This window comes from Arachis stenosperma, chromosome 4 (genome assembly GCF_014773155.1).
Source record: "Arachis stenosperma cultivar V10309 chromosome 4, arast.V10309.gnm1.PFL2, whole genome shotgun sequence".
NCBI lineage: Eukaryota > Viridiplantae > Streptophyta > Magnoliopsida > Fabales > Fabaceae > Arachis > Arachis stenosperma.
In genome coordinates, this window is record NC_080380.1 from 97,681,172 (window position 1) to 97,706,577 (window position 25,406).

At 39.3% G+C, this 25,406-nt stretch overlaps 1 non-coding gene across 1 annotated transcript; it reads left to right on the forward strand.

The window, feature by feature from the left end:
• Positions 1-2,789: 2,789 nt before the first annotated feature.
• LOC130977740 (small nucleolar RNA R71) lies at positions 2,790-2,897 on the forward strand. Its single transcript, XR_009085419.1, has one exon. It is a non-coding gene; the product is annotated as a small nucleolar RNA R71 (small nucleolar RNA).
• The last annotated feature ends 22,509 nt before the right edge of the window (positions 2,898-25,406 follow it).

Sequence of the window (25,406 nt, forward strand, 5' to 3'; positions counted from 1 at the left end):
GCTTTCCTCTTGAATTTCTCTTCCATTGGGCGTCCTCTTCATAGATATCTATGAGGACTTGTTCCAACCTTTTGATCAAAGTTGACCCTTCTTCATGGCCACAACTTCATAGAAGTGGTCTTGATGCACCCTTGAGATGAATCTCTCCATCTCTCATGACTCGGAGGTAGAAGCTTTTGCCTTCCCTTTCCTCTTTCTAGAGGTTTCTCCGGCCTTGGATGCCATAAATGGTTATGGAAAAACAAAAAGCAATGCTTTTACCACACCAAACTTAAAAGGTTTGCTCGTCCTAGAGCAAAAGAAGAAAGAAGAGAGTAGAAGAAGAAGAAATGAGGAAGAAGGGAATGGCTTTGTGTTCGGCCAAAGAGGGGGAGAAGTGGTGTTTAGGTTGTGTGAAAATGAAGGGGTGAAGAAGGGTTTATATAGGAGAGGGGGGCTCATGGTTCGGTCATGTATGGGTGGGTTTGGGGGGAAAGTGGTTTGAATTTGAAGGGCGAGGTAGGTGGGGTTTTATGGAGGATGGATGTGAGTGGTGAAGAGAAAGATGGGATTTGATAGGTGAAGGGTTTTTGGGGAAGAGGTGTTGAGGTGATTGGTGAATGGGTGAAGAAGAGAGAGAGTGGTGGGGTTGGTGGGGATTCTGTGGGGTCCACAGATCCTGAGGTGTCAAGGAAAAGTCATCCCTGCACCAAATGGCATGAAAAAACATGTTCTGAGCCAATTCTGGCGTTAAACGCCGGGCTGGTGCCCATTTCTGGCGTTTAACGCCAGGTTCTTGCCCTTTCCTGGCGTTTAACGCCAGTCTGGTGCCCCTTTCTGGCGTTAAACGCCCATAATGGTGCCAGACTGGGCGTTAAACGCCCACCTGCTAGCCTTATTGGCGTTTAAACGCCAGTAGGTTCTTCCTCCAGGGTGTGCTGTTTTTCTTCCTGTTTTTCATTCTGTTTTTGCTTTTTCAATTGATTTTGTGACTTCTTATGATCATCAACCTACAAAAAACATAAAATAACAAAAGAAAATAGATAAAATATAACATTGGGTTGCCTCCCAACAAGCGCTTCTTTAATGTCAGTAGCTTGACAGAGGGCTCTCATGGAGCCTCACAGATACTCAGAGCAATGTTGGAACCTCCCAACACCAAACTTAGAGTTTGAATGTGGGGGTTCAACACCAAACTTAGAGTTTGGTTGTGGCCTCCCAACACCAAACTTAGAGTTTGACTGTGGGGGCTCTGTTTGACTCTGTTTTGAGAGAAGCTCTTCATGCTTCCTCTCCATGGTGACAGAGGAATATCCTTGAGCCTTAAACACAAAGGATTCTTTATTCACTTGAATGATCAGTTCACCTCTGTCAACATCAATCACAGCCTTTGCTGTGGCTAGGAAGGGTCTGCCAAGGATGATGGATTCATCCATGCATTTCCCAGTCTCTAGGACTATGAAATTAGTAGGGATGTAATGGTCTTCAACTTTTACCAGAACATCCTCTACAAGTCCATAAGCTTGTTTTCTTGAGTTGTCTGCCATCTCTAGTGAGATTCTTGCAGCTTGTACCTCAAAGATCCCTAGCTTCTCCATTACAGAGAGAGGCATGAGGTTTACACTTGACCCTAAGTCACACAGAGCCTTCTTGAAGGTCATGGTGCCTATGGTACAAGGTATTGAAAACTTCCCAGGATCTTGTTTCTTTTGAGGTAATTCCTGCCTAGACAAGTCATCCAGTTCTTTGGTGAGCAAAGGAGGTTCATTCTCCCAAGTCTCATTACCAAATAACTTGTCATTTAGCTTCATGATTGCTCCAAGGTATTTAGCAACTTGCTCTTCAGTGACATACTCATCCTCTTCAGAGGAAGAATACTCATCAGAGCTCATGAATGGCAGAAGTAAGTCCAATGGAATCTCTATGGTCTCATTTTGAGCCTCAGATTTCCATGGTTCCTCATTAGGGAACTCATTGGAGGTCAGTGCACGCCCATTGAGGTCTTTCTCAGTGGCGTTCACTTCCTCTCCCTCCTCTCCAAATTCGGCCATGTTGATGGCCTTGCACTCTCCTTTTGGATTTTCTTCTGTGTTGCTTGGAAGAGTACTAGGAGGGAGTTCAGTAATTTTCTTGCTCAGCTGTCCCACTTGTGCCTCCAAGTTTCTAATGGAGGATCTTGTTTCATTCATGAAACTTTGAGTGGTTTTGATTAGATCAGAGACCATGGTTGCTAAGTCAGAGTGGTTCTGCTTAGAATTCTCTGTCTGTTGCTGAGAAGATGATGGAAAAGGCTTGCCATTGCTAAACCTGTTTCTTCCACCATTATTGTTGTTGAAACCTTGTTGAGGTCTCTCTTGATCTTTCCATGAGAAATTTGGGTGATTTCTCCATGAAGAATTATAGGTGTTTCCATAGGGTTCTCCCAGGTAATTCACCTCTTCCATTGAAGGGTTCTCAGGATCATAAGCTTCTTCTTCAGATGAAGCATCCTTAGTACTGCTTGGCGCATTTTGCATTCCAGACAGACTTTGAGAAATCAAATTGACTTGTTGAGTCAATATCTTGTTCTGAGCCAATATGGCATTCAGAGTATCAATCTCAAGAACTCCTTTCTTCTGATTTGTCCCATTGTTCACAGGATTCCTTTCAGAAGTGTACATGAATTGGTTATTTGTAACCATTTCAATTAGCTCTTGAGCTTCTGCAGGCGTCTTCTTCAGATGAAGAGATCCTCCAGCAGAGCTATCCAAAGACATCTTGGATAGTTCAGACAGACCATCATAGAAAATACCTATGATGCTCCATTCAGAAAGCATGTCAGAAGGACATTTTCTGATCAATTGTTTGTATCTTTCCCAAGCTTCATAGAGGGATTCTCCTTCCTTCTGTCTGAAGGTTTGGACTTCCACTCTAAGCTTACTCAATTTTTGAGGTGGAAAGAACTTTGCCAAGAAGGCATTGACTAGCTTTTCCCATGAGTCCAGGCTTTCTTTAGGTTGTGAGTCCAACCATGTCCTAGCTCTGTCTCTCACAGCAAAAGGAAATAGCATAAGTCTGTAGACCTCAGGGTCAACCCCATTAGTCTTGACAGTGTTACAGATTTGCAAGAATTCAGCTAAGAACTGATGAGGATCATCCAATGGAAGTCCATGGAACTTGCAATTCTGTTGCATTAGAGAAACTAATTGAGGCTTAAGCTCAAAGTTGTTTGCTCCAATGGCAGGGATAGAGATGCTTCTCCCATAGAAGTCGGGAGTAGGTGCAGTAAAGTCACCCAGCACCTTCCTTGCATTGTTGGCATTGTTGTTATTTTCGGCTGCCATGGGTTCTTCTTCTTTAAAGATTTCTGTTAGGTCCTCTACAGAGAGTTGTGCCTTAGCTTCTCTTAGCTTTCGCTTCAAGGTCCTTTCAGGTTCAGGGTCAGCTTCAACAAGAATGCCTTTGTCTTTGTTCCTGCTCATATGAAAGAGAAGAGAACAAGAAAATGTGGAATCCTCTATGTCACAGTATAGAGATTCCTTGAGGTGTCAGAGAAGAAGAAAAATAGAAGGAAGAAGGAGAAGAATTCGAACTTAATCAGATAGAGTTCGAATTGTGCATTGAGAAAGAGTGGTACTCCATAAATAGAAGGATGTGAAAAGAGAGGAAGAAATTTTCGAAAATTAAGTGAAAGATTTTGAAAACATTTTGAAAAACTTTAATTGATTTTCGAAAACCAAGAGTGGGAAAGAAATCAAGTAATTTTTGAAAAAGATTTTGAAATTAGAAATCAAAAAGATATGATTAAAAAAACTGTTTTGAAAAAGATGTGATTAACAAGATATGATAAAAAAATTATGCTTTTAAAAAGATATGGTTGAAAAGATATGATTTGAAAACAATTTAAAAAGATTTGATTTTTTAAAAATTAATAACTTGCCTAACAAGAAAAGATATGATTCAAACATTAAACCTTTCTCAAGAGAAAAGGCAACATACTTAAAATGTTGAATCAAATAATTAATTGATAGTAAGTATCTTTGAAAAAGGAAAGAAATTGATTTTGAAAAAGGTTTGATTGAAAAGATATGATTTGAAAAAGATTTGATTTTGAAAAACTTTGAAAACTTGAAAAAAAAATTGATTTGAAAACAAAATCCTCCCTCTTGTGGCATCCTGGCGTTAAACGCCCAGAATGGTGCACATTCTGGCATTTAACGCCCAATGCACTACCTTTTTGGGCGTTAAACGCCCAACCAGGCACCCTGGCTGGCGTTTAAACGCCAGTCTGTCCTTCTTCACTGGGCGTTTTGAACGCCCAGCTTTTTCTGTGTAATTCCTTTGCTGCATGTTCTGAATCTTCAGTTCCCTGTACTATTGACTTGAAAATAGAACTAAGATCATATAAACAATGCATGCAAGACACCAAACTTAAAATGAGACACTAGACTCAAACAAGAAACATATAATATTTTTGGGTTTTTTATGATTTTGTAAATTTTTTTGGATTTTTCGAAAATTAAGTGGAAGAAGAAAATAAAGGTATCAAAATTCTTAATGAGAATTCCAGGAATCATGCAATGTTAGTCTAAAGCTTCAGTCTAAAGGAATTAGACATGAATAGGCAAGCTTCAGCAGGACATTGCATTTAAGAGCTAAATTGATGATAATCAATCAGCTTTGGTGATGATAAGAACATCACCTTGAAACACTAGAATTCATTCTTAAGAACTCTGAAAAATACCTAATCTAAGCAACAAGATGAACCGTCAGTTGTCCATACTCGAACAATCCCCGGCAACGGCGCCAAAACCTTGGTGTGCGAAATTGTGATCACTACTTTTCACAACTCAAATAATCCCTAGTAATGGCCCCAAAGACTTGGTGCTCAATACCATGGCATAAACACAACTTTGCACAACTAACCAGCAAGTGCACTGGGTCGTTCAAGTAATAAACCTTACGCGAGTAAGGGTCGATCCCACGGAGATTGTTGGTATGAAGCAAGCTATGGCCACCTTGTAAATCTTAGTCAGGCAGACTCAAATGGGTATAGATGATATATGAATAAAACATAAAGATAAAGATAGAGATACTTATGTATATCATTGGTGAGAGCTTCAGATAAGCGTATGAAGATGCTTGTCCCTTCCGTCTCTCTGCTTTCCTACTGTCTTCATCCAATCCTTCTTACTCCTTTCCATGGCAAGCTTATGCAAGGGTTTCACCGTTGTCAATGGCTACCTCCCATCCTCTCATTGGAAATGTTCAACGCACCCTGTCACGGCACGGATATCCATCTGTCGGTTCTCAATCAGGCCGGAATAGAATCCAGTGATTCTTTTGCGTCTGTCACTAACGCCCCGCCCTCAGGAGTTTGAAGCACGTCACAGTCATTCAATCATTGAATCCTACTCAGAATACCACAGACAAGGTTAGACCTTCCGGATTCTCTTGAATGCCGCCATCAGTTCTTGCCTATACCACGAAGACTCTGATCTCACGGAATGGCTGGCTCATTTGTCAGGCGAGCACTCGGTTGTCAGGCGATCAACCATGCATCGTGTATCAGGAATCCAAGAGATAAACATTAGAGCCTTGTTTGCTTGTAGAACAGAAGTGGTTGTCAATCACTTGTTCATGAGTGAGAATGATGATGAGCGTCACATAATCATCACATTCATCAAGTTCTTGAGTGCGAATGAATATCTTAGAATAAGAACAAGCAGAATTGAATAGAAGAACAATAGTAATTGCATTAATACTCGAGGTACAGCAGAGCTCCACACCTTAATCTATGGTGTGTAGAAACTCCACCGTTGAAAATACATAAGAACAAGGTCTAGGCATGGCTGTGAGGCCAGCCCCCAAATGATCTAAGAACTAGATGTCCAAAGATGATCTAGAGATCTAAAATGATCAAAAGATGAAAATACAATAGTAAAAGGTCCTATTTATAGGAAACTAGTAGCCTAAGATTTACAAAGATGAGTAAATGACATAAAAATCCACTTCCGGGCCCACTTGGTGTGTGCTTGGGCTGAGCAATGAAGCATTTTCGTGTAGAGACTCTTCTTGGAGTTAAACGCCAGCTTTTATGCCAGTTTGGGCGTTTAACTCCCATTTTGGTGCCAGTTCCGGCGTTTAACGCTGGGAATTCTGAGGGTGACTTTGAACGCTGATTTGGGCCATCAAATCTTGGGCAAAGTATGGACTATCATATATTGCTGGAAAGCCCAGGATGTCTACTTTCCAACGCCGTTGAGAGCGCGCCAATTGGGCTTCTGTAGCTCCAGAAAATCCACTTCGAGTGCAGGGAGGTCAGAATCCAACAGCATCTGCAGTCCTTTTCAGTCTCTGGATCAGATTTTTGCTCAGGTCCCTCAATTTCAGCCAGAAAATACCTGAAATCACAGAAAAACACCCAAACTCATAGTAAAGTCCAGAAAAGTGAATTTTAACTAAAAACTAATAAAAATATGCTAAAAACTAACTAGATCATACTAAAAACATACTAAAAACAATGCCAAAAAGCGTATAAATTATCCGCTCATCATGCCATCACATATGCCCAACATAGAAGGGGCTGGAACTAGATTTCAGAATGTTGCAGGCACAGTTCAAGCGTCCATCGGAGCTCGCAATATACCTTCTACGAGAGTCCACACTGATTTGAAGATTCAATCGTACACCCATCAGATCAACCGTCAAGATAAAGGCAAGGGTAAGGTCGAAGATGGCCCTGGTTATATATGGGATGTCATTGTCCCCAACTCACCAGGATACGATGATGATGTCATCATTGACGAGTCACTCTCAACGCCGAGGCCAGTCCCTCCAGTGCCTTCTGTTTGCATGCCGATGAGGCCATTACTGCATTGGTCATCCGGAACTCCAAAACAGTCCCTTGGCGGTAGCATTGGGAGCCATGTCCCAATTCGGAACTCCACTGAAAAGGTACGAAGTAAATTGTTTTGCATTACACCTTCGTCTATACCTGTAAACCAAGGATATACACAGGTATAGTAAGACTGATATAAACATTTTGTAATATTGGGCATGCAGATAATGCAGGCTTTTAATGAGCTACCCAACTCTGACCAGCTTGATTGCACAAGCTTGGTATCTGAACTATTTTCGTTATCACCAAAGCCGGCTCGAGCTACGAAACATGCAAAGATAGAGCCATCAGAGGGAGTCATAGTGTGCTCCGACCCCAACATGGTCGTTCCTACCGTACCTAACATGTCAGCGCTTCCCAAGAATGATAGCACCACTCTAGTAAGGAAAGCAAGTGGACAAAGAATCCGGCACCCTGGCCTAATCTCTAGAGCTGACTCCCCTATCTTCCTGATTCCCATGGTAAACCAACTTCAGATGGAGTCACCTATAAATCGTTTTGGTTTTTTGATGAGCGGATAATTTATACGCTTTTTGGCATTGTTTTTAGGTAGTTTTTAGTAAGTTCAAGCTACTTTTAGGGATGTTTTCCTAAGTTTTTATGTTAAATTCACATTTCTGGACTTTACTATGAGTTTGTGTGTTTTTCTGTGATTTCAGGTAAATTCTGACTGAAATTGAGGGATTTGAGCAAAACTCTGAAAAAGGCTGACAAAAGGACTACTGATGCTGTTGGAATCTGACCTCCCTGCACTCGAAATGGATTTTCTGGAGCTACAGAACCCCAATTGGCGCGCTCTCAACGGAGTTGGAAAGTAGACATCCAGGGCTTTCCAGCAATATATAATAGTCCATACTTTATTCGGAAATTGACGACGTAACTTGGCGTTGAACGCCAAGTTCATGCTGCTGTCTGGAGTTAAACGCCAGAAAAACGTCATGATCCGGAGTTGAACGCCCAAAACACGTCATAACTCGGAGTTCAACTCCAATAGAAGCCTCAGCTTGTGGATTGATCAAGCTCAGCCCAAACATACACCAAGTGGGCCCCGGAAGTGGATTTATGCATCAATTACTTACTCATGTAAACCCTAGGAGCTAGTTTATTATAAATAGGATGATTTACTAATGTATTAGACATCTTTGGTCTCAGTTTTGTTTTATTCTTCATCCTAAGAGACTATTGATCACGTTTTAGGGGGCTGGCCATTCGGCCATACCTGAACCTTTTGCTTATGTATTTTCAACGGTGGAGTTTCTGCACACCATAGATTAAGGGTGTGGAGCTCTGCTGTACCTCAAGTATTAATGCAGTTCTATTTTCTTTTATTCAATTCTCTCTTATTCTTATTCCAAGATATTCATTCGCACCCAAGAACATGATGAATGTGATGATCAGATAACCCTCATTATCATTCTCACTTATGAACGCACGTGATTGACAACCACTTCCGTTCTACATGCAACAGAGCTTGAATGTGTATCTCTTAGATTCCCCAACAGAATCTTCGTGGTATAAGCTAGATAGATGGCGGCATTTATGAGGATCCGGAAAGTCTCACCTTGTCTGTGGTATTCCGAGTAGGATCCTGGGAGTCCGGAAAGTCTCACCTTGTCTGTGGTATTCCGAGTAGGATTCCGGTAATGAATGACTGTGACGTGCTTAAGACTTGCAAGTGCTGGGCGTGATGACAAACGCAAAAGAATCAAGGGATTCTATTCCAGTAGGCGTAGGAACCAACCAGTGATTAGCCGTGCTGTGACAGAGTGCGTGAGCGTAGTTTTCACTGCGAGGATGGGATGTAGCCATCAACCATGGGTGATGCCTCCAAACGATTAGCCATGCGAGTGACAGCCGCAGAGGACCATTTTTCCGAGAGGATTGAAAGTAGCCACCGCTGATGGTGAACCCCTATACACAGCTTGCCATGGAAAGGAGTAAGAAGGATTGAGTTGAAGCAATAGGAGAGCAGGCGTCCTTGAGCCATACAGCATCTCCATGCGCTTATCTGAAATTCCCACCAATGAGGCTGCATAAGTATCCCTTTTATTATTTCTTTTCTTTTTATTATTTGATTTTCTAAATTCCATAATTTTATCCGTCTGACTGAGATTTACAAGGTGACCATAGCTTGCTTCATACCAACAATCTCTGTGGGATCAACCCTTACTCACGTAAGGTTTATTACTTGGACGACCCAGTACACTTGCTGGTTAGTTGAACGGAGTTGTGAATTCAACCAGTGCCATAATAATGATTTCTCTCACAATAGTTTTTGTGTACATACCAAAGAGCCAATATTGTTGATCACAATTTCGTCCACCAAGTTTTTGGCGCCGTTGCCGGGGATTGTTCGAGTATGGACAACTGACGGTTCATCTTGTTGCTCAGATTAGGTAATTTTCTTTTCAAAAAGTTTTCAAAAATTTTTCAAAATTTTTCTTTTATTTTTGTTTTTTTTAAGAATATTTTCGAAAAAAATAATAAAAATACTAAAAAATCATAAAATCATAAAAAACCAAAAATATTTTGTGTTTCTTGTTTGAGTCTTGAGTCAATTTTTAAGTTTGGTGTCAATTACATGCTTTAAAAATTTTTCTTGCATTTTTTTCGAAAATTCCATACATTCATAGTGTTCTTCATGATCTTCAAGTTGTTCTTGGTAAGTCTTCTTGTTTGATCTTGATGTTTTCTTGTTTTGTGTTGTTTGTTGTTTTTCATGTGCATTTTTCGTTTGTTAGAGTCCATGCATTAAAGATTTCTAAGTTTGGTGTCTTGCATGTTTTCTTTGCATAAAAAATTTTTCAAAATTATGTTCTTGATGTTCATCATGATCTTCAAAGTGTTCTTGGTGTTCATCTTGACATTCATAGTGTTCTTGCATGCATCTTGTGTTTTGATCCAAAATCTTTATGTTTTGGGTCATTTTTGTGTTTTTCTCTCTCATCATAAAAAAAAATTCAAAAATAAAAAAATATCTTTTCCTTATTTTTCTCATAATTTTCAAAAATTTGAGTTGACTTAGTCAAAAATTTTTTAAAATTAGTTATTTCTTACAAGTCAAGTCAAATTTTCAAAATTTAAAAATCTTATCTTTTCAAAATCTTTTTCAAAAATCATATCTTTTTCATTTTTTTTATTTATTTTTCGAAAATTTTAAAAATTATTTTTTCAAAAATCTTTTTCTTATCTTTATATCATGTTTTCGAAAATTAGCTAACAATTAATGTGATTGGTTCAAAAATTTGAAGTTTGTTACTTTCTTGTTAAGAAAGGTTCAATCTTTAAATTCTAGAATCTTATCTTGTAGTTTCTTGTTAGTTAAGTCATTTTAAAAATTAAATATTTTTCAAAATATCTTTTTTCTTAAAACTTTTATCTTATCTTTTTATCTTATCCTTTTCAAAATTTTATATTTTTCAAAATTTGATTTCAAAATATCTTGTCTAAACCTCTTATCTTCTTATCTTTTTAAATTTGATTTCAAATCTTTTTCAATCAACTAACTAACTTTTTGTTTGTTTCTTATCTTTTTCAAAACCATCTAACTAATTCTCCCTCTTCTATTTTCGAAAATATCTCTCTCTTTTTCAAAAATTATTTTTAATTAACTAATTGTTTCATGTTTTAATTCTAATTACAACTTATCTCTAATTTTCGAAAATCACTAACCCCTTTTCAAAAATTATTTTCGAAATTACCTTCTCTTTTCTTCTTCTATTTAATTATTTAATTACTAACACTTCTCTTCACCTCTCTCCATCAAAAAAATCCGAATCACCCTCTTCATTCTTCTACCCCTTCTTTTTCTACTAACATAAAGGAATCTCTATACTGTGACATAGAGGATTCTTCTTTCTTTTCTTGTTTTCTTCTCTTTCATATGAGCAGGAACAAGGATAAAGGCACTCTTGTTGAAATTGATCCAGAACCTGAAAGGACTCTGAAGAGAAAATTAAGAGAAGCTAAATTACAACAATCCAGAAGCAACCTTTTAGAAATTTTCGAACAAGAGAAAGAGATGGCAGCCGAAAATAATAATAATAATGCAAGGAGAATGCTTGGTGACTTCACAAAGCCAACGTCCAAGTTTGATGGAAGAAGCATCTCCATTCCTGCCATTGGAGCCAATAACTTTGAGCTGAAACCTCAGCTAGTTGCATTAATGCAACAAAACTGCAAGTTTTATGGACTTCCATCCGAAGATCCTTATCAGTTTTTAACTGAGTTCTTGCAGATCTGTGAGACTGTAAAGACGAATGGAGTTGATCCTGAAGTCTACAGACTCATGCTTTTCCCTTTTGCTGTAAGAGACAGAGCTAGAATATGGTTGGATTCACAACCCAAGGATAGCCTGGACTCATGGGATAAGCTGGTCACTGCCTTCTTGGATAAATTCTTTCCTCCTCAAAAGCTGAGCAAGCTGAGAGTGGATGTTCAAACCTTCAAACAAAAAGATGGTGAATCCCTCTATGAAGCTTGGGAAAGATACAAGCAGCTGACCAAAAGATGTCCATCTGACATGTTTTCAGAATGGACCATATTAGATATATTCTATTATGGTCTCTCTGAATTTTCGAAAATGTCATTGGACCATTCTGCAGGTGGATCTATTCACCTGAAGAAAACGCCTGAAGAGGCTCAAGAACTCATTGACATGGTTGCAAACAACCAGTTCATGTACACTTCTGAGAGGAATTCCGTGAACAATGGGATACCTCAGAAGAAAGGAGTTCTTGAAATTGATACTCTGAATGCCATATTGGCTCAGAACAAAGTGTTGACTCAACAGGTCAACATGATCTCTCAAAATCTGAATGGATTGCAACATGCATCCAACAATACTAGAGAGGCAGCTTCTGAAGAAGCTTATGATCCTGAGAACCCTGCCATGGCAGAGGTTAATTACATGGGTGAACCTTATGGAAACACCTATAACTCATCATGGAGAAATCATCCAAATTTCTCATGGAAGGATCAACAAAAACCTCAACAAGGTTTTAACAATGGTGGACGTAATAGGCTGGGCAATAGCAAGCCATATCCATCATCCTCTCAGCAACAGACAGAGAATTCTGAACAAAATACTTCTAATTTAGCCAATATAGTCTCTGATCTGTCAAAGGCCACTTTCAGTTTCATGAGTGAAACAAGATCCTCCATTAGAAATCTGGAGGCACAAGTGGGCCAGCTGAGTAAGAAAGTCATTGAAACTCCTCCCAGTATTCTCCCAAGCAATACAGAAGAGAATCCAAAAGGAGAGTGCAAAGCCATTGACATAGTCAAAGTGGCCGAATGCACAAGGGAGGAGGAGGACGAAAATCCTAGTGAGGAAGACCTCCTGGGACGTCCCTCAAGCAAGAAGGAGTTTCCTATTAAGGATCCAAAGGAATCTGAGGTTCATACAGAGACCATAGAGATTCCATTGAATCTCCTTCTGCCATTCATGAGCTCTGAAGACTATTCATCCTCTGAAGAGGATGAAGATGTAACTGGAGAACAAGTTGCTCAATATTTAGGAGCTATCATGAAGCTGAATGCCAGGTTGTTTGGTAATGAGACTTGGGAAAGTGAACCTTCCTTGCTCATTAATGAACTGGATACTTGGATTCAGAAAATTCTACCTCAAAAGAAACAAGATCCTGGCAAGTTCTTAATACCTTGTACCATAGGCACCATGATCTTTGAAAAAGCTCTGTGTGATCTGGGGTCAGGGATAAATCTGATGCCACTCTCTGTAATGGAGAAGCTGGGGATCATTGAGGTACAACCTGCCTTGTTCTCATTACAACTGGCAGACAAGTCATTGAGACAAGCTTATGGAATAGTAGAGGACGTGTTAGTAAAGGTTGAAGGCCTTTACATCCCTGCTGATTTCATAATCTTAGACACTAGGAAGGAAGAGGATGATTGCATCATCTTTGGAAGACCTTTCCTAGCCACAGCAGGAGCTGTGATAGATGTCAACAGAGGTGAGTTAGTCCTTCAATTGAATGGGGACTACCTTGTGTTTAAGGCATATGGCCATCCCTCTGTGACAAAAGAGAGTAAGCATGAAGAGCTTCTCTCAGTTCAGAGTCAAGAAGAGCCCACACAGTCAAACTCTAAGTTTGGTGTTGTGAGGCCACAACCAAACTCTAAGTTTGGTGTTAAGATCCCATATCCAAACTCTAAGTTTGGTGTGGACAACTATACAACATTGACCTGATCACCTTGTGGCTCCATGAGAGCCACTGTCAAGCTATTGACATTAAAGAAGTGCTTGTTGGGAGGCAACCCAATTTTATTTATCTAATTTTTATTTTATTCTATATTACTGTTATTTTGTGTTTTATTAGGTACATGATCATGAGGAGTCACGAAAAAATCATAAAAATTAAAAACAGAGTCAAAAACAGAAGAAAAAAATTTTTCACCCTGGAGGACGCACAGGCTGGCGTTCAACGCCAGTAAGATGCATCTGGCTGGCGTTCAACGCCAGAACAGAGCACCATTCTGGCGCTGAACGCCAGAAACAAGTAACATCCTGGCGCTGAACGCCAGGAATGTGCCTAAAGGAGACAAACTGGCGCTGAACGCCAGTAACAAGCATGAAACTGGCGTTCAACGCCAGAAACATGCATTACATGGGCGTTGAACGCCCCAGAACATGCACCAATGGGCGTTTGAACGCCAGAATGATGCATGAAGGCATTTTACATGCCTATATGGTGAAGGAATGGTATTTGTTTTCACCTCAGGATCTGTGGACCCCACAGGATCACCTCAGGATTTGTGGACCCCACAGGATCCCCACCTAACATATTCCTACCTTACCTTTTAATCCTAATCACACTCTCCTAATCCAAATCTACTCTTCCCCATGTCACATTTCCCAACACCTCTCACCAATCACCTCAACTCCTCTTCCCAATTACCCCATTCACCATTCACATCAACCCACTCTTCCCCATAAACCCCACCTACCTTCCTAAAAATCAAATTCAATTTCCCACCCATTCCCACCCAAAATGGCCGAAAACCCAACCTCCCCTCTCCCTATAAATACCCTTCCCTTCAACTTCATTTTCACACAACACAACCCCTTCTTCTCCCACATAGCCGAACCTCCTTCTCTCCCTCTCTCCCATATTTTCTTCTTCTTCTTCTACTCTTCTTTTCTTTTTTTGCTCGAGGACGAGCAAAATTTTAAGTTTGGTGTGGTAAAAAGCATAAGCTTTTTGTTTTTCCATTACCAATGGCACCTAAGGCCGGAGTATCCTCTAGAAATGGGAAAGGGAAGACAAAAGCTTCCACCTCCGAGTCATGGGAGATAGAAAGATTCATCTCCAAGAGCCATCAAGACCACTTCTATGATGTTGTGACAAAGAAGAAGGTGATCCCTGAGGTCCCTTTCAAGCTCAAGAAGAATGAGTATCCGGAGATCCGACATGAAGTTCAAAGAAGAGGTTGGGAAGTCTTAACCAACCCCATGCAACAAGTCGGAATCTTAATGGTGCAAGAGTTCTATGCCAATGCATGGATCACTAGGAACCATGACCAAGGTATGAACCCAAGTCCAAAGAATTATCTCACAATGGTTAGGGGGAAATACTTGGATTTCAGTCCGGAAAATGTAAGGTTGGCATTCCACTTGCCTATGATGCAAGGTGATGAACGCCCCTACACTAGAAGGGTCAACTTTAACCAAAGGTTGGACCAAGTCCTTATGGACATATGTGTGGAAGGAGCTCAGTGGAGAATAGACTCCAAAGGCAAGCCAGTCCAACTAAGAAGACTGGACCTCAAGCCTATAGCTAGAGGATGGTTGGAGTTCATTCAACGCTCCATCATTCCTACTAGCAACCGATCTGAAGTTACTGTGGATCGGGCCATCATGATTCATAGCATCATGATTGGAGAGGAAGTAGAAGTTCATGAGGTCATCTCCAATGAAATCTACAAAATAGCCGACAAGCCCTCACCTATGGCACGGCTAGCTTTCCCTCACCTTATTTGCCATCTATGTTACTCAGCTGGAGTTATCATAGAAGGAGATGTCTCCATTGAAGAAGACAAGCCCATCACCAGAAAAGGATGGAGCAAGCAAGAGAAGCCTCTCACGGCCCTCAAGAAGTGCATGAGGAAGCTCACCATCAAGAAATCCCTGAGATGCCTCAAGGGATGCACTTTCCTCCAAACAACTATTGGGAGCAACTCAACACCTCCTTAGAAGATTTAAGCCACAATGTGGAGCAATTAAGGGTGGAACACCATGAGCACTCCATCATTCTCCAAGAAATAAGAGAAGATCAAAGAGCAATGAGGGAGGAGCAACAAAGGCAAGGAAGGGACATAGAAGAGCTAAAGAACATCATTGGTCCTTCAAGAAGAAGACGCCACTAGAGGTGGATTCATTCCTTGTTCTTATTTCTTTCTGTTTTCGGTTTTTAGTATTGTGTTTATCTATGTTTTGTGTCTTTATTTCATGATCATTAATATGTAACCATGCCTTAAAGCTACGAATAAAATCCATTAATCCTTCACCTTTCTTAAAAGAAAAATGTTTTAATTCAAAAGAACAAGAAGTACATAAATTTCGAAAATAGCTCTTGAATTTAGTTTAATTATATTGATGTGGTGACAATACTTTTTGTTTTCTGAATGAATGCTTGAACAGTGCATAAGTCTTTTGATCTTGTTGTTTATGAATGTTAAAATTGTTGGCTCTTGAAAGAATGATGAACAAAGAGAAATGTTATTGATGATCTGAAAAATCATGAAATTGATTCTTGAAGCAAGAAAAAGCAGTGAATGGCGAAAAAAAAAATCGGCGAAAAAAAAATAGAAAGAAAAAGAAAAAGCAAGCAGAAAAAGCCAATAGCCCTTAAAACCAAAAGGCAAGGGTAAAAAGGATCCAAGGCTTTGAGCATCAATGGATAGGAGGGCCCAAGGAAATAAAATCCAGGCCTAAGCGGCTAAATCAAGCTGTCCCTAACCATGTGCTTGTGTCATGAAGGTCCAAGCAAAAAGCTTGAGACTAAGTGGTTAAAGTCGTGATCCAAGGCAAAAGAGTGTGCTTAAGAGCTCTGGACACCACTAACTGGGGACTTTAGCAAAGCTAAGTCACAATCTGAAAAGGTTCACTCAGTTATGTGTCTGTGGCATTTATGTATCCGGTGGTAATACTGGAAAACAAAGTGCTTAGGGCCACGGCCAAGACTCATAAGTAGCTGTGTTCAAGAATCAACATGCTTAACTAGGAAAGTCAATAACACTATCCGAAATTCTAAGTTCCTAGAGAGGCCAATCATTCTAAACTTCAAAGGAAAAAGTGAGATGCCAAAACTGTTCAGAAGCAAAAAGCTACAAGTCCCGCTCATTTAATTATAATCAATATTCATTGATATTTCGGAATTTATAGTATATTCTCTTCTTTTTATCCTAATTGATTTTCAGTTGCTTGGGGACAAGCAACAATTTAAGTTTGGTGTTGTGATGAGCGGATAATTTATACGCATTTTGGCATTGTTTTTAGGTAGTTTTTAGTAAGTTCAAGCTACTTTTAGGGATGTTTTCCTAAGTTTTTATGTTAAATTCACATTTCTGAACTTTACTATGAGTTTGTGTGTTTTTCTGTGATTTCAGGTAAATTCTGACTGAAATTGAGGGATTTAAGCAAAACTCTGAAAAAGGCTGACAAAAGGACTGCTGATGTTGTTGGAATCTGACCTCCCTGCACTCGAAATGGATTTTCTGGAGCTACAGAACTCCAATTGGCGCGTTCTCAACGGCGTTGGAAAGTAGACATCTAGGGCTTTCCAGCAATATATAATAGTCCATACTTTATTCGGAAATTGACGACGTAACTTGGCGTTGAACGCCAAGTTCATGCTGCTGTCTGGAGTTAAACGCCAGAAAAACGTCATGATCCGGAGTTGAACGCCCAAAACACGTCATAACTCGGAGTTCAACTCCAATAGAAGCCTCAGCTCGTGGATTGATCAAGCTCAGCCCAAACATACACCAAGTGGGCCCCGGAAGTGGATTTATGCATCAATTACTTACTCATGTAAACCCTAGGAGCTAGTTTATTATAAATAGGATGATTTACTAATGTATTAGACATCTTTGGTCTCAGTTTTGTTTTATTCTTCATCCTAAGAGACTATTGATCACGTTTTAGGGGGCTGGCCATTCGGCCATACCTGAACCTTTTGCTTATGTATTTTCAACGGTGGAGTTTCTGCACACCATAGATTAAGGGTGTGGAGCTCTGCTGTACCTCAAGTATTAATGCAGTTCTATTTTCTTTTATTCAATTCTCTCTTATTCTTATTCCAAGATATTCATTCGCACCCAAGAACATGATGAATGTGATGATCAGATAACCCTCATTATCATTCTCACTTATGAACGCACGTGATTGACAACCACTTCCGTTCTACATGCAACAGAGCTTGAATGTGTATCTCTTAGATTCCCCAACAGAATCTTCGTGGTATAAGCTAGATAGATGGCGGCATTTATGAGGATCCGAAAAGTCTCACCTTGTCTGTGGTATTCCGAGTAGGATCCTGGGAGTCCGAAAAGTCTCACCTTGTCTGTGATATTCCGAGTAGAATTCCGGTAATGAATGACTGTGACGTGCTTAAGACTTGCAAGTGCTGGGCATGATGACAAACGCAAAAGAATCAAGGGATTCTATTCCAGTAGGCGCAGGAACCAACTAGTGATTAGCCGTGCTGTGACAGAGTGCGTGAGCGTAGTTTTCACTGCGAGGATGGGATGTAGCCATCAACCATGGGTGATGCCTCCAGACGATTAGCCATGCGAGTGACAGCCGCAGAGGACCATTTTCCCGAGAGGATTGAAAGTAGCCACCGCTGATGGTGAACCCCTATACACAGCTTGCCATGGAAAGGAGTAAGAAGGATTGAGTTGAAGCAATAGGAGAGCAGGCGTCCTTGAGCCATACAGCATCTCCATGCGCTTATCTGAAATTCCCACCAATGAGGCTGCATAAGTATCCCTTTTATTATTTCTTTTCTTTTTATTATTTAATTTTCTAAATTCCATAATTTTATCCGCCTGACTGAGATTTACAAGGTGACCATAGCTTGCTTCATACCAACAATCTCTGTGGGATCGACCCTTACTCACGTAAGGTTTATTACTTGGACGACCCAGTACACTTGCTGGTTAGTTGAACGGAGTTGTGAATTCAACCAGTGCCATAATAATGATTTCTCTCACAATAGTTTTTGTGTACATACCAAAGAGCCAATATTGTTGATCACAATTTCGTCCACCATTTTTGCGTAAAAGTAGCCTCCTAACCGCTATCCCTAAATTTTGCAGTCGTTCCAGATGGTTTTTGATCCGACCGCTGACATGGATCTCACGATGGAGGAGTGTTGTATCGCTGCATATATATTTGGGAAGACAAATAACTATGGGTACGAACGTACTTTAATAGACTGTGTTAATGGCTATTTTGTAACAAATTTGTGGTTTATACATGGACTCGTTACTGAACACATGTACCTATTGTCCCAGGGAAATTCTGTTCAAGTTCTACGAGCTAGAAGTCCCAAGGGGACAGCTACATTCCCTGTGTCCTAAACATTCACCTCACCCAGATGCATGAATCTTGTGTACATTTATTAATCTCTTGTTTCTGAACTACTACGTTCTTTTCTCACGTACTTGTGTTTACTCTTACACTGACACAGATTGTGAACATCATTGTCATGATGGCTTCATTGAAAGCTACCCGAGAAATCCCCCCAAGAGTTTGGCTCCTTCCATCCCCTTTTGCTGATGATGTTCTTCGCCTGAAACCACTTGATGTCATTGTCCGGGCATACCTGTGCCGCTGGATGCCGGCAAGCACTCAACTGGAGAAGGTATTTTGGATGTTTTTATATAATTCATAATGGTCCATCAACCTATGCTTGTATCTGGATGCATCGTTCTATGCAAGTTAACAATAGTACCGTGCTGTTATTATAGGTCATCATTCCCATATATGAGGTCCCTGACTCTTGGTACATAATGGTCGTAGATGTTAAAGAAGGCAAAGTTTATTGTCTCGATTTTACCAAATCTGATGAGACGGTTGAGAGAAGGGAGCGCAACATGCACACTATAGTTAGTCCCTATTGAACCTTTTAACCGTGACTCATGATTAAATCGTATGATAACAAGAGTCCTGTTTTAGTTGCAAATGATTGTGTTTTTTCCTCTTTGCAGATGATCACGCTCTCCAAAATTTTTAGGCAAGAGCAGAATGTCGGGAGCTTCACCCATATTGTCCCAGACCCAACAATGTGGGGACCAATTGAATATCCAAAGAATGCCCCAACTGTACACAACAAGTATGGCCTACTTGAAATTGTTTCTATGCCCTATATGTTTCTTTTGATAACCCAACTACAGCTGATAAGACTAAGCCTGCTATAATTTGCGCATGCAGTGGAGACGCGGCTGTGTGGTGCCTTCATTGGCTCCAACAGGATGCGAATTTTGATGTTAGGAACATCGGTGTCATGATAAGCGGAAAAGTCTGGATGAAAACTGCCACAACTATCGTCATGTCGGAGTGGAATCAGAAGAAGAAGGCTGTCGAGTCCAGTGTGACGGGTCTTTGGCGCAATCTCCTCTGTGTCCAGGACTAATCTATCCAGACGTTGAAGCAACACTTTTGGAGAACTAAAGTTGCCATCCGCCGAATGCAATAGTCAGTATATGTTGATTTAGAAATCTAAAGCATGCTCATTTGAGCAGCTAATTAAATTCGTTAGGTGATGGTAGAATTAGTCTGTTATCTTTTGTTTGGCTTGTGTGGTTAAGTGTGGACAAGAGTGGTCTTTCATGTAGTGGGGGAGCACACTATCCACACACCAACCTTTTCATTATATGTATGGCCATCCTATTAAATGTTACAATTATTAAAGTTGCATCTGCAATGGTATAGTTGCTTCGGCAATGGTAGTCCCCTAACTATAGATCTTTTAATGTATGTGTGTCCCAATTCTAATGATTTGCATATGTCTGAAGGTAACAAAATTGACTCATACACTAAGACAACTTCATCTTTTTTGGAATTACTATTCAATGACACAAACTTTTGAATATATTAGTGCGGCAACACGTAATCTGGCATGAGTTCATCATGAAAGGTTTTTAATAAATAGTGTTTAATATAATTGTCGTCTTAAAATTTGGTGAAAAATGTAATCATTAGTTAATTTTCAATTATCCTTTGTACAGTTAATTTTTTATTCTACACATAACTTCTATATATGTTGTCTTCTTTTTTATTCTATGGAGTACATATAGTACTCTCTCCCTATCTTTATTTTATTTAATTAAAAAAATAATGATAAATATGCGCATGAAGAATAGTAAAAAATAATGAAAATAAAAATTAAAAATTTTTAAAAAATAATGGAACAAAAGATGATTTAAGATGTTGAATATTAAATTAAGAAAAAAAATTTAACAATTAAAATTATGTGAGAAGAAAGTTCTTTGAATGTCGAACTTTTATATCTGCTTCAAATTAAATAAGATTAAAAAGAATAAATAAATTTATAAATATTTATAAGTTCTTATCTTCATCGTTACGTATAATAATAATGTAATAATTTTAGTATTATACTTAAGTTAACTTAAATTTTATTCTTCTATACATTAAAAAAGTTAAGTAACTTATACAATTTTTATTTATTTATTTATTTATTAATATTTTATTATTTATTAAATTTTTAATCTTAAATTTATAATTTAAAAAACACTAATTTCCTAAAAATGTTAGGAAAAGAATAACAATATAAAAATTATAATTTTGTTTTGAAATTAAATAAAACTTTAAGAAAATCTAAAAAATTTTATTAGTTAGAGACATAAAAGTGGACACATTCGATCTAGAGAAAGATTAAGAATTATTACATTAAGAATAAGGGAGATATTCAACAATGTAATATTTTTATATTGAATTGTATAGGTGAATAGTAGTTAAAATAGTAATATCCAAATAACATTACTCTTTTAAGATGATATAATATATTTGATATTATTTTTTTATAATTGTTGACAAATCTTATAATTTGATTAACAAAAACTCTGAATACTTGAGAGATCCGGTTATATTAACATAGACTATCTTGGAAAAATAAACTCAAACCCACACACCTCATCAACAAAAACAAACATGTCATGAATAACATGCATGAAAAAAAGAAACACCATGGTTGTCACGGAAAGAAGAATCTCAACAAAAATAAAGAAACACACTTCACACACAACTTGGCAACATTAGATTAAATGTCTGCAACAGAAACTCCACTTTCAACGTTAAAATGGATTAAAACTCAAAATAGTAACATGTACATACAACAGAGATATCAATATCTCTTAGAATAAGATAAATTCTAGCTGCAAGACAGAATATAAATTCACACAGGACCACATGTGCAGTTGCCAGAAACCACATTAAAGCGCATCGAACTGGATGGGGGACCACACCATTTCCCGATTCCATCAAAACTGATTCAGGGGGGCGGCATCTTCGCCATCTGGATGGCTCTGCTCGGCCTGCTATAGGTAAAAAGAACAAAGTGAGTAAATCAGACCCAGGCAACAGTATGGGGCACAAGTATATAAACCCACATGCGGTTTTTAGTTATTGAATGGTTACATGACAGGCATACAAGGTGCGAGTATATTATGTGGCAAAAAAATAAAAATACTACAAATAATTGAAACGGAGATGTAAAGTCAGCATCACCTCAATGCGTTGATGTTTTCTTCGGCCACTTGAGCGTTGTTGCCCTCGCTGCGTACCCTGAGGCGTCCCATTTGGGCATTGAGTCCTTCGGTGACCAAGTCGTCCGCAGGTACTGCATTTACGCTGTTTCTTTCCCATTATTGTCGACGGATGGCTTAAACGACCGGTGCCCTTAGTTCTCACACAAATGGGGTCCTTCATGCCAACATCAGAGACGGAAACAACGGTTTCCTCTGCTGTTCTTAGCCCGTGCTTCATCTCCAGTCGGAGGGCATCATTGAGTATCTTCTTCGAGTAATCCTTGAAGTCGTCATCGCTGAGACATGCTACCCGACCAAGTCTTGTGCATAACTGAGCAAATGCGCCTAATCGTGTTCTGTATGTAGATGTGTGGTTGTTCGGGTCAGCCAGAGTTCTGACAAACCCCAATTTGACGGTTTGTTTTGCATTGAATTTAGAGTATTTTAATAACCTTTTGTCACATTTAGCCTAGGAATTAGCATGGTTTTGTTATCTCTCCCATGTTTGTGCTTAAGTGTAAAAACATGCTTTTTAAGCCTTGTTTTGATGAATTCTAGTTTCTCTTTGATTCCATAAGATGCCTTGATGTGTTTGCTAGTAATCTCAGGTTGAAATAGGCTAGGCATGGATCAAAGGAAGCAAGGAAGAAAGCATGCAAGTGGAGAGAAGCACAAAAAGCCAAAGAATTGATCTCGGCCAAGCACGCGTACGCGCACAAGGCGCTCGCGCGCACATCGCAGAATTAGCCAGGGACGCGCACGCGTACCATGCGCGCACGCGTCGTAGCCCGCACGTGATCCTTTTATTACAACACGTGCCTGGCGATTTTGGAAGGTTGTAGCAACCAACTTTGGCGCCAAAATGCATATAAGAGCCAAGGATTGAAGGGGATTGACAACACATTAACACATTCACATCCATAGACTAATTTTAGATGATTAGGTAGATATTTTTAGTTAGTTACATTTGTAGAGAGAGAAACTCCAACTTCTCTCTAGGATTCATCTTCATTTTCTCAATTCTCAACCATTCTTTGGTGAGATCTATTGCCACTCTCAATTTACTTTGTTCATGTTGTAGATCATCTTCTCTAATCTCAATTAGTGTTTGTAATTGTTCAATTCTTGTAGATCTTAGAATTAGCTTTGTTGTTTTGGATTCTATTGATTCATTAAAGATCTCATTTTCATTGTTGTTCATTGTTGATTGTTGTTAATCTCTTGTGTTGAATTGCTTTGATTCTAAATCTCTTCTCAATTTTACCATGTCTTTCATTCTTGCCCTCCACATGTTTGAGAAAATGCCAACTTTAGATATGGAGTAGTATTCCCTCACTTGGCCTAGTGGTTGAGTCATTGGAGACACTTGAATAATGGATGCCAATTGTTGATTAAGAATTGAGGATTGCTAATTGACTTAGAGTGCACTAAAGCTAGACTTCCCTAGGGTAAGACTAGGACTTGTGACTTGAGTTAATTACTTTTACTTGACTTTCCTCTATAATTAGGGGTTAACTAAGTGAAGCAACACTCCTTTGTTATCACAATTGAAGGAAGCTATAGTGATGGGACTTCCAATGTTCAACCTTGGCCAAGGCTTTTAATATTGATTGATTGTTGTTTTCTTTTATTAGCACTCTTATGTCACACTCTTCAAACCACAAAAAGACCACTTAACCAATACATGCATCCTTGTAGCATTCCTAGGGAAGAACGACTCGGGACTAATACTCTCGATTATAGATTGTAGATTTGTTTGATGAATGGATTTTGCGTCGGTTTAGACTATACTACAATTGATCACTTGATAATTTCTATACCGGCAAAAATCCAATCGTCAAAATGGCGCCGTTGCCGGGGAATGCGCATGAGTGCCATGTTTTTGGTTAATGTAAATATGTGAATATTGTGAATATGTTTGTCTTTTGTTTGTTTGTTAGTTTTTGTTAGTTTTAAGATCTCTATTGGTTTTGTTTCTATTTGCCACTATGAATTCTCATCCTTGTGGTTTTGGATATAACTACGACTATTTTGTAGGCGATGAAAACTTGAATGATGGCTCACATTATGGGAAAGATGAATTCTTAGGAGGGGAGCCATATCCATACGAGCAATCATTATGGCCACCTTCCCCTTCAAGTTACTATGATGGTAACCCTTCCTATAATGCATATCATTCCTATGGATATGATGATTCTTATCATGGTTATACCACTCAACCACCACCATTCTATGCACCATATTCTCAACCCACATCTTATTTCCACCAATTGCCTACATATGATCCAAATCTATATTCCCCCTATGCATACCCTTGTGACGATTATGAACAAGCAACCTTTGAATCACCACCACTCCAACATTTTTACCCTCCAACCCAAGTCCCTATGGATGATGCACTTGGTATCATTCTTCAAGAGCAAGAAGAGCTCCAAACCGCCTTCACTAGTTTCACCTCCACCCTTCAAGAATTTACATCCCGTATAATTTCACCCTCTACCAATAACCAAAATGACTTCCCACCTCAAAGCTTTGATGAATCTTCTTTCCAACCATATTATGATTTCTCCTCTCCGCCACAAACCTCCATGGAAGCATATCAATGTCCATTAATCCAAGAGCAATATGATCCTACTTATGTTAGCAAAGCGGAACAAGAACTAAAGGATCGTTTCAAGGAAGAAATGGATCGACTTCAAGCAACCATCCGTCAAAAGATAGATTCTTGGGATTCATATCACAAGCGAAATGAGTTCACGGATGATTGTGAGAAAGCAACCAAAGATGGAGGTATGAGAGAGACTTTAGAGTCTCAAGTTAAGCACAAGGAAATGGAGTGTGTGTTGCAACAAGCGGAGGAAAGGAAGATTGATGAAGATAAAGAAGTGGAAGAAGACCTAGAGGAGGATGAAAAAGAAGGAAGTTCCATCAACGAAAATAACTCTACATCAAGTGACAATGGAGATCTTGTTGAAGCTTCCCCCTTCGAATGTGAAACCAATGTTGAGGAGGGTGCGCAACCTCCAACACATAACTTGATCAATGATAAAGGTTCGAAGGAAGTTAGCAAACAAGAAGAATTTAAAAAGAGTTATCAAAAGATGAAAATCATCATGGAGGAGCCAAAGGAAGTGGAACCTACAATGTCAAGGCCATTGAGTATCTTCCTTGCTAAGTCGCCGTCCCAATCACAAATTGAATGGGTAATCATCTCATCCTTTAATTTTCTTGGCCCATATCAATATGTGTTGTTAGAAACGGACGGTCAACTTAGAACCCTTTGTGGGCTAGAGAGTAAGAACGGATTAGATGTTGGTGGACAATGGGAAACAAGGCGCAAAAAGGACGGAAGATCAAATTTTTAGTTTCAAAGGTTGAGTGAAGCCAAATTCAATGGGTTTAAGATGATGAGTATGAGTTACAAGGAGAATTCAGTAAGTTTGTCACCCTATTGGAAGCATGAAGATCAAGAAGAAAAGGGGTTGACAAACAAAGTATGGGACCCCGGAACATACATAGATCACTATCAACTTAGGGGCCTTGTTACTTGCTTAGGCCCCCTTGAAGGCCTTGTACGTTTAAATTGGGATCCCGGAGGCTATTGGAAGAGCAAACATTGGTGGGGATTCGAAGAAGAGTTTAAGCATAAGCCACCCTAGCAAGGACTCCACCAAATGTCCAACTTAAGGACTTTAACTAAAAGTGCTAGGTGGGAGACACCCCACCATGGTAAACTCTTTCCACTCCCTTCTAA